The sequence below is a fragment of the Pocillopora verrucosa genome, chromosome 1, assembly GCF_036669915.1.
Source record: "Pocillopora verrucosa isolate sample1 chromosome 1, ASM3666991v2, whole genome shotgun sequence".
Lineage (NCBI taxonomy): Eukaryota > Metazoa > Cnidaria > Anthozoa > Scleractinia > Pocilloporidae > Pocillopora > Pocillopora verrucosa.
Window position 1 is genome coordinate 9,076,394 of NC_089312.1, and position 11,121 is coordinate 9,087,514.

At 37.3% G+C, this 11,121-nt stretch overlaps 1 pseudogene; it reads right to left on the reverse strand.

Annotated features, from left to right (window-relative positions):
- The window catches only part of LOC131776774 (leucine-rich repeat-containing G-protein coupled receptor 5-like), a 133,893-nt pseudogene extending 125,526 nt beyond the window's left edge, over positions 1-8,367 (reverse strand).
- Between the last annotated feature and the right edge of the window lie 2,754 nt (positions 8,368-11,121).

The following is an 11,121-nucleotide window of genomic DNA, read 5'->3' on the forward strand; positions in this document are numbered from 1 at the left end:
TTCTTTGGTATTTTCCGTTTGATCTGTTCGAAGATAAGGAGAATAGGTGTAAATCCGGTGTAAATTTTGTTAAATTTTTTCATGTTTACAACGTAGATTCAAATAGACCGAACTTACTACGGCCAAGGTCGCATTAGAGCTTTTTTGTTTGTTTAAGCGAAAAATCTGTCAACAAATAGCGTAAAATAAGTGCTACCCAATTTAAAAACCTTTACAACTTTTTTTGCGGATCGCCAAAATTTCGCCAGTCTTCAAAGAAGCCGATTTCCTGCCTCGCAGGCTTCCGATTTGACAAGGTCGAACCATGACTTCACCGTACGCGGAGACCTCGACTGAGGACGGTTTCGAAAGCGAGCTCTATTTAATAGAAGTCTTCGTCTTCTACGTCTAAGAGCTAATACTGGCCGCGTAGAAGCCTGCTGATAATGTACCAACAAGATAAAAAACGCAACGTTGTTTTGCAGAGAAAGAAAGCTGCGAAGATAATCATTCGATGACGATCCATTCTTGCCCAGTAATTCGAGCGAGAATTTTTTCTTTATGCTTTCCTAGAGGGAGATGGGTTCGTGATTAACGAATGTGTCAATCAATGAAGTTTTGATCAAAGGATACTAGTTGATGCGACCGCCTCCAAAAATTGAAAATTGCAAAAATTTTAGGCAATGTTTGGTTCGCGAAAAATTGGCCGAAAAACGGCTCTCACTTTTCTATACGCTGATTTTATTGCGTGCATTGCCTCTTGCGTGGTCGAAGTAATGGAAAATGCTTTTAGGTTAGCAATGGGTACCGTGAACTAATCACTTTTCAAATGAAAACTTACAGCTGGTGTTTGTATCACTTTCTGGTCGCTACATTTGAGCTCAGGGGAAAACAGCACTGACATCACTTGCGACTTTTGCTAGTTGTTTATTTATCCATTCTGAACGATTTTGCGATTATTCAATAGTTTGAACAGCACAGTTTTTGATGGCATCACAGCAAAATTTTTTCAATGCAGATCGATTGCAGACAGTATTATTTTCAACACGCTTTGTCACGTGAGAAAGGGAAAATCAGTTCGCCATTTTTTATGTTATATGGATTAGTTTCTCAGGTGATCAACCGATAAAAAAAAATTTATATCAACAAACCAATTTTTTTCATTTTTTTCAAGTTATTTAAATTTTAATTAATAATGGTCAGAAATCGATGAGAATTAAAGAATAAGAAAGTTATGAGCAATATATCATTTGAGACCTGGTTTGATTATTTCCAAGGCGAAGAAAGATCAAGGTATGATACATTTCTTTGATAGATATTAAACGTAACAAAGCCGCAATACGGAGTTCTTCCTGATTAGTCTATCAATCCCCCTCATAATAGAAACAGATTGCATATCTGACTTCCATTACAATTTCAAACACGAGTCCCCTTCTATTCCTTCTATGGCTGCTAAGTTAGATATAACGGCTGCTACAGCTTCGTTTTCTCAAGAATTCTTTAACAAATGTTTGTAAGAAAAACACTGCACTAGAATGTATTCAATAAATAATCTGCTTAGAGTAAGGCGAGCGTAATCTATTTGTGACAAGATGGAACCTTGGACAAGAAAATTCACGTTGTTTGTTGAAAGACAAAACAGTGGCTATTAAACAGACGCAATTCTTGTAAACAAGTCGTCTCTTTGTTATGGTACATTGATTGAACGCCACTCTCCTAGATACAGCGCTTTTCAATATCCTTGCTCTTACATGTGGCGCTTTTTCTTGGGCAACGGTCAATCGAGTCAATTAATAATCTTTTAAAAGCAAAAGCATGAAAACTAACCTTTTAATAATTAAAAAAAGAAACTTAGTTATTTTGTGTTTACTTCATAAATGTGACTTTTCAGGTTACCCTTGAATAAAGTTGTAGAAGATTTATTCTAAAACCAAAAATCCTAAAAATTGACTCAAGGCAAAGAGCAAGGTTTACCAAAAGCATACACAACATCTGAGATCCCCTTGAAGTAAAGATATAACTTGAGACTTACTCTCGACAACAAGACTGATGTTTTTCCTCTTAAACAGGCCATGGTCGTCCACTTCGCAGCTGTAATTTGTATTTCTTTCTTCTTCAGTGCCATTGATTTGGAGTTGCACATTAGTGCTGTTTTGCACAACAGCGCCATTCTTTCTCCAAACAATGCGAGGAGCTGGTCCACCTTCCGCCGGGCACCACAGAGATGATGAATGGTTGAGCAGGACAAACTGAGTCTTTGCAACGTTTTTAAGGTCGGTGGGAACTAAGCACAAACATAAATATATGTTATTCGCTAGCCGGGGGGTTCGTATTGGAATAAACTGTGCCCGAGGTCTTGAGTATCGTCTGAAGCAGTAGGCCGGGGGGTTCTCACCTTAAGCTGGTGAATAATATTTTTATCTTTCCTCAAAATTAACGACATTCTTTCAAAAGAACCCGAATGATTAAGGGTTGTATTTACGGCAAGATCGTCATAAACTGAACAATTTTTGAGCGAGTAAATGGTAGTTAAAACAGAGGTGATGCAAATTAAAGAGAGACGCTTCACCGAAACATTTTCATTTTCGTAATGATAAAGGTGATTTAAAAGGCTTCCAACAAACTTGAAACGTTATTTGTACAAGTGCCTGTCACAATCTGACTCCTGTCAATTTTTGCGTAAGAAAAATAAGCGCATATGCACCTTTGAAAAAACAAGGGAACTAGTTTGGCAAGGACTGTCACGACAATGTTTTCTTCAAAATCAGTCAATGATCATACGGAAAGTATTATTCACTCTTAATTATTAATTAATGTACGAAGATTTATCTCTGTTCAGTAAGTAAATGGTAAGGAAAGTAATTGCAAGTAAATTCAAATTTTTTATTTTGAAGTTGTGAGAGTTTTCCCGTTTGTTTGCTGTAATTGCTGCAGTGGCGTGTGTAAATCTGGTCTTTCCTCCATAAAAACTTAATTCGAATAAGACACTTCAACTAGACACAAGGGGGTTTAATGCGGCTTTTTCTCGTTGAATTACTTTCTGTTGTGCGATTTACGGTACAAATATCCAAACTGATCGGACTGGGAAAGACTCACCGAAATCGTATTTGTTGTAGAACTGAAAATTTCGCTCACCCTTTCACCACGAACGAATTGTTTGAGAGAATTCAGATATTGAATGAATGAAAGTTCCATAGATTAATTCAATCGAAACCAAATACCTCACGTTTTAACTTTCTAGGTTCTTTTTGTGAAGGATTAAAATTAATTAAAGAAGGTTTTTAGGCCGCTTGTAAACCAATTTAACGACACTTTTGCATATACAAATTCATTTCGAAACCAATATTTTTCTGTCCACCAAAGTGATTTGAGAGAGTGAAAAGTGATGGTTAATGAGTTATTCGTCGGCTTGAGGTAGTGACCGATGTCTACGCGTAAAAATACTTCTCAGCCGGAAAAACGAGATAAATTTATTAATGATGGAAGCGAAGTGGGGATGTACTCAGCGACTGACGAAAGCGTTACCGTGCCCGTGTGCAGAGATAAGAAAATACGGACCACGCTAAGAACCAATCAGATTTCAGGATTCGTTACCGTGCCATCTGAGAAAAAATAATAATATCCAAAATAAATTATACCGATAAGAAAATCAAAACATTTAAACCTAGGAATACGTACTTCTTGTATTTAGTGTTTTTCCCTCATATCTGCTGAATTGCCAGTGTCTACGGTGAGGTGAAAATTTTAACCACACGTTCTGTCCACTGGATCGTACAGTAACGTCACGAATGTATCTTCCACAAAATACACCCAAAAGATTCCCAGACTGATTATACCCATCACGGATCTCAAGATATTCCTCATCAGCACAAGGTGCTCCAGGTAAGTCACGGTTCAGCATTAGGAACAATTTTATTTCCACATATTTCCCTTTTTCTACTTGAAGACGGTGGGTTGTGTCAAAGTCTGGGATATATCGGGAGTATGTTTCCGCGATTATTGCAACTGTGACAAAGAACATAATTTCACAGAAGAATAAGTATACATAGTTCATTAATGACTGTCTATCTTATTTTTTTAAGCGTCCGTTATCGTGTGATTAAACGGCAATGTAAACTCATTAATAAATATGATAAACTTTGAGGTTAGCTTCATAGGAAAATTTTCCCTGTACCTTTCTGGTACACCTGAAATATGAAAAGCATTTATTCTTCATAAATCAGTGCTGTGCCACTTGAGTCAAATGTCACCGGTCATCCCATATCTATGTGGTAAGCATGGATTTCACACGTAATCTTCGTGCAAATAACACTGTTCTTGTCAAGAAATGTTATGAATGGCCATTGGTTAGGCGTGGATAGCTTATATTCGTACAGTAGTTTTAACCGCCAGACTGCAACGCTCATCTTTAAAATCGCCTAGTTTACCTGAAAATTTACCAAAACTCTTCGGAATGTACGTATTTTCATAAATATGGATGGTAACTTTCGCCTTTATAACTAATTTATGGAGCATATAAATTCCTCAAACCTAACACAATATCATTATTTTGCTCTGTCGTAATAATCAAAATAGATGAGCAGCTAAAAGGCATTAACACCGTAAAAAAATGAGAAATTATCAAGGTATACAATATAAGATTGTATTTAAGTATATATACCATATACCATATACCATAAGTATACCAATTATGTATGCGACCGGACGTTCACGACACGCCTGTGTAATATTTTTCCTTTTTTGCGCTAGCGGTTTCTCTTTATTATCTCTGAAACATAGTTGTTACGGCCACGAATGTGGTATAGACGTTAGGCCTGGTTTTAGAAGCTTTTCAATGCGACATTCGCTGTTCACGGAGACAATTTGTACCGAACAACTCCGCATCGCCCGCCATCTTCGTTACTTCGATCGATTTATACGAAGAAAGAAGAAAGGTTACACCTACAGCCGGTTACCTTATTACAGTAACCATGTTTCAACCTTCAACATCGAGTTTATTTGCTGCCACGGCGATATCCATCCCCATCCAGGTCCACAGACTGGTCATTGGAATTTGAGAGTTAGCAGTGAGGGGAACAACATGGCGTATGTAAATCCTAGGTCAGACGTATCTGTCTTTTACGCCAACTCAAGGAGTTTGGTTAACAAGATTAATCAGCTGGAACTAGAGATTGCCACCTATCAATATGATCTCATGGTATTTACGGAGACTCACTTGGACAGCTCTATTTTGGATAGTGAACTCTTCCCTTCTATTTATACGGTTTTCAGGCGTGATCGTGTTAAAAATGGTCGACGCGGTGGCGGTATTTTGATAGCTGTACGCGATACGTTGCGTGCATCTGTGAGAGAAGATGTTAATTTTGACTCCGAATTATTATTTGTGGATATTTTATTCCCGGCGAATAGAAAAATTAGTCTAGGTGTCTTCTATAGGCCGCCTAACAGTAGCATTAACCGCCTGTTGGATCTACAAACGGCTCTTGATACTGTGCTTTCTTCATCACAAAACCCAGAGATGGTCCTTGTTGGCGACTTTAATATTCCCGAATTGGACTGGAACACCGACTGCACTTCTGTGGATTCACCTAACGCTACTTTTTTGTCGGATATCATACACGACAATTTTCTATTCCAGCTGGTCAAAGACCCAACTCGCAACGGAAATATCTTAGACTTGGTATTCGTCACGTCTTTTGACCTAGTCTACGGTCTAAAAGTTGGCTTGCCCTTCTCTGACCATAACTCGATCTCTATGCTACTTTCGAGAAAATCATTCTCTGAAAGGAAATCGCAGAAGTTGAGCTATTCATTTAAGAAGGCGGATTGGAATCACCTCAGGAATCTTTTACATTACACTCCATGGCATTGTGCCTTTATGGATACTGACATTGATTGTATTTGGGCTGCATGGTCTGATATGTTTTTATCTGCTGTCAACGAGTGTATCCCAAGGCGGACAGTGAAGAGAACTTCGAATGCACCATGGATAAGCGGGGATCTAATTAAGTTGTGTAGAAGAAAGAAAGTGCTTTATAAAAGGGCAAAAAAAACCTGTGCTCTTTCTGATTGGAACAAATATCGTAAATTCAACAACTATGTGAAGAAGGAGTGCAACTCTGCACGTAGGCAATTTATAAACAATCTGGCAGATGAACTAAAGACCGGAAACAGTTCAAAGCCTTTTTGGAACTTTGTTCAATCAAAGAGAAAAGTCAAATGTGATTTAGCGTCCTTAAAGGTGAACGATTCGTATCTTAACGACGACCTGAGCATTGCCAATTGTATGAATTCTTATTTCTCATCGGTGTTTACTGTTGGGGACCACGAAAATTTTCCCGACCTTGAATATATTACAGATGAGAAATTATTTAACATCTTTTGTTCTGCCACGGAAGTTGAGAAATTGCTAAGAAATTTGAATATTTATAAGTCCCCTGGGCCCGACTACATATCACCTCGCATCCTAAGAGAATGTGCTCAGGTTTTGTCATCTCCACTGGCCTTATTTTTGAATACATCCTTCTCTCAAGGTCAACTACCAAGTATATGGAAGTCGGCCCACATCACTCCAGTCCATAAGAAAGGGAGCAAAAATCTCATGGAGAACTACCGCCAAATATCACTGACTTGTATTGTTTGCAAGATTGCAGAAGCTGTGGTAAAGTCCCGTGTGGTCGACTTTTGGTCAGACCTCAATCTTTTCAATCCAGACAATTTGCGTATCTAAGGGGTAAATCGACGTTGGCACAATTACTTACATGTTACAATGACTGGGCAAAGGCTAGGAATTGCTCGCAACAAACGGATATCATCTTCTTAGATCCTTCTAAGGCTTTCGACAGCGTGCCACACGAGCGTTTGCTGCTGAAACTACAACGGTATGGGATAGACGGCTCTCTACTACTGTGGATTAGAATTTTTTGGCGAATAGAAGGCAGTGTGTCGTGTTAAGGGGCAATTGTTCAGACTGGTCACCCGTGATTTCAGGTGTGCCTCAAGGAACAGTACTCGGCCCAATCTTATTCATTATTTATATAAATGATATTTCGGCAAACATTACATCAACCGTGAAAATCTACGCTGATGATACTAAGATCTATCGCAAGATCATGGAGCCTGATAAGGATATACCAGCCTTACAGCTGGACTTGAACAAATTAAGCGAATGGGCTAACAAGTGGCAGTTACGCTTTAATCCTGAAAAATGTGAAGTTATGCGTGTAACGCACAGTAGAGACAAATGCAAGCCAAGTTATTCCCTTGGTACGCAACTAAAATCTGTCGACAGTGCCAAGGACCTAGGGGTCACAATAAACTACGATCTATCTTGGGGTAAACACGTTTCCTACATAGTAAACAAGGCGAACAAAGTGTTGGGTATAATTAGGCGATCACTTGGAAACGATAATCGCTATGCGTTTTCCTGCCTCTTTAAGTCGTTAGTAAGACCTATACTCGAATACGCTGTCCCCTTCTGGAGCCCCTACCAAAAAAAGGATATCGAATCCTTGGAAAAAGTCCAAAGAAGGGCATCTCGGTTGGCATTAAAGCAAAAACGCGGAGAAATGAGCTATGAAGACCGCTGCCGCCTACTGAATTGGCAAACTTTGGAGAAACGAAGAGAGTTTTTATCTCTGATCCAGTGCTACAAGATAGTTCTGGGAATAGATAGTCTTCATTTTTCGGACTTTTTTAAACTTACTAAATGTAATCGAACTAGAGCCAATCACGATTATAAGCTCTACGTAAAAATAGCTATCGTAAATTGCTACAAATTTTCTTTTTTTTGTACGGATCGTTAATATGTGGAATAATTTGCCTAAAGATATTGTACACGCAGGATCATTGACTTTATTTCGTAACAGACTAAAGATTTACATGAATATTGATTGAGATGATGGTAAACAGTTTTTAATTATCTGTATATAATGTTTTGATCTTTTTATTCGGGGAATCTTTTGTATAGGGTTAACCTCTAAAATATCCCCTTTCGAGAGATACTTTTACAATTTTATTTTTTATTTTCCTTCTCTTGAATAAAGTATTGTCATTGTCATTGTCTTTAGAGCCAATGAATTTCACTGAACTTTCCCACCACTGTTCTGCGTATAAATACTGTTACTGATTTCCCTTAGTTTTGCCCATATTTTTACGTGAACTTGCTGACAGAATACTCGTCTCCAGCATTGCTAATTTTTTACCATTCTGCCACTAGGATTGATCCAAGCTTAACCTCGACAGAGTAATCTTTGCCTTAAAACTTCCTCAAAAATTTTCTCACAACTAAAACTACTGTAGTGTGTCTCATGCTCGCTCATGAAAACTACACGTCTTACACGAGCGCAACTGACTTACCTAAAACAAAAGTAAAAGTCCACATGTTAGACATCTTTCCTAGGGAGAAATGCAAATGAGTGTTAAAATAAATTCAAAGCTATTTTATATGTAAGCCTCTACTCGGCACCTCAACATATCTATACGTTGTATACGTTGCGATTCAGTATCATCATCGGCTTCGACCTTATTTTTTTTGTCTCGTAATTGAACCGCAATATTTATGCCTTAACGACTAAGCGCTGCCTCGGCCGCTGTGGCTATATCAAACGCAGAATGTTTACTATATTTTACTATTTTAATTAACTTAAAATGGAACGTGCAGGTTAGTTAATATTCCTGCAATAAAAATTGTTTCGTTCAAATTTTTAACGCTGTTTCCGAACATTTCTTGTAATTAAGAGACTTGTAGCAACATCCGGCATATTTCCATTGACTGCTATTTTATCATTGTGTCACACCTACCCCAATTCTAGTAGTATTCCATACAGTGTTCTTTATGAAAAAGTTGCGTCGGTAAAGGAAATAAAAATTCGCCGTCGTCACAATTTTATTAAGAAGTCAGTTACTCATATAACGACACAAAGCGTTATGTTCTCTTATCCTCGTTTTTTCCCTTATATTTTTCTCCGGCAGTGTAGCATAAGACTCTACTTAAATTAATTTCATCAACAGTTATAGCACAAAAAAAGCTTCAAGATTACCTGAATAATGTTTGTTTCATTTCTCCGCTAGATTGTTTTATGCTGCAGTCGCATTTACCAACACAACAAATATTTTATTCACGTATATATCAATAACAGATGTTTCAAGCTGGTGGATTTATACGTAAGTTGCTAAAGTGGAGGCTCGAAACATATTTATCTCAGGTAGCCTCTGAAGAAGAAGAGTTTCTCAATGTGCTTAACAAATCTGAACTGGAAAAAAAAAGATAAAAATAAAAATAAAAACGGTGTTCGCACTAATTGTGACAAAATAATATCGTAAATCATTTTGTTTTGAGGAGAAAATCTTTCACAAAATGATGTCAGCCTCTGGCTCCTCCTGTCATTTCCTCTTTGTTTAATAATTAGCATTTCAAATGCCTCATTCTTATTTTGGAAAGGAAGTTTTAACACCCGCTAATACTTCATCCTAATCTGTGAATCAAAACATTTATACCTTCAACTTTGAAAACTGAAAATCGATTGCAAGACTCGATGTCTTAAGTTAAGCACTGTTCAAATGAAAGACTAACCTTTAATATAATTGTAAGTTATATTAAAGAAACTGTAGTATTATATAGTTGAAAACAGGCTCGGTAAACAGACTTGTTTTCCTCTTTCCAAGAGCTAACAATATGAAAAATAATTTTAGTTATAGCGGCGCAACCCTTTGGAATAGCCTACACTGTAACATTAGAAAGTCTGGTTCATTAACCAATTTAAACGCCTTCCCCATCATAATTTTTAAACACACCAGTTATGGAAATCAAATAAGCTTTTAAGTGGCACATTGTTGTAAGTTAATATAATGCTAAGATAAGAATTTTTAGGTTCTTAGGATATTAGTCACTGTATTGGAATTTTTTGTACCTGATGAATGTTTTTTACCGCATATAAATAATGATTAAATAAATAACTAAATAAAGTTGACGATAAAAAAAAAGGGAACGAACTAAATGACCATAATGACGATGACAAACGTTTTCACCTTAACGAGAGCGAATTCAAAGATAACACAATGAAAAAGCATGTTAACAATGTTATATATTATTCTTTTGTGCCTCTGTGTATTCACGCGCTCGTCTGTATTTTAACCCCTGTTTATTAGTCCTTTTGTCCCAGTAAATTTGCTGAAAATTGTTATTAGGCTACCTTATCTAAATCTATATTGAAGAAAATAAGCACCCGAGTAACATTTGTTATAATTGAAGATCTGCACATAAAAACCCGCGCGGAATCTAAACGCGCGCAATTTAATTATTTCCCTGTAGAAAATTCAAATCACAGAAAAAAGCTATCAACATTTAATGACAACAAAATCTCTAGGATATGTGTGATTCTTTGGGAGGCAGTGGAAGATGTCACTGTAATGTTCACATATTTTGTTGCACTTCCTCTCCTACCGAAGAACTTGACGCAGAATTCAGTTATTATTGTTTGCCCAACTTTCTCAATTTTGATCAGCTTAACAGAACATTTCATGTAGAAATCAGGCTTGTTGGCAATTTTAAATTGTTGAAAATTGAATTATCAGTAAAAATTCATTTAAGTGTTCGCATGAGCGTATGTCTGTGTTCAGCTGAACGCAGGGAAAGTGAATGAGAAACTTTAGAGGGAATTGTTTGTCTCAGCTGGTTATTTTGCTCCAAGTTTTACTGGTGTCAAGGCTTTCTGAGTTGTTCTTTACTCCATACTCATTAGAAATATTAGTAAATAGTGAATCTTTCCAAAAATGCCACAATGTTATCTGCAAAACGGGACCATCTCAGTCATGAGAGGACGCGCGGACATACTACAAAGACACAAAGAAAGTGAGAGAAGCTCTGCCATAAGCAGCCGAGACTTTAGAATTTTAATCAGAACTTTCCGTGAGAAAATTGGACTCTGAAAAACCGTGAATTGTTTGGCTGAATAGCAATCATTTTCAGTATGGCAGAGGGCGGGGGGCGAAAGAATACTTTGAAATAACAATTGACGAGAGCAGAGGTCTAAAGGTATAGTCAAGAGGTTCTCTTCAAGGATCTTTCCCTGTTAACAACCAATTTCATATCAAGTGACCGGTTTATTTCTAAAAATGCGGGAGTCAACCTAAGTCAAAACC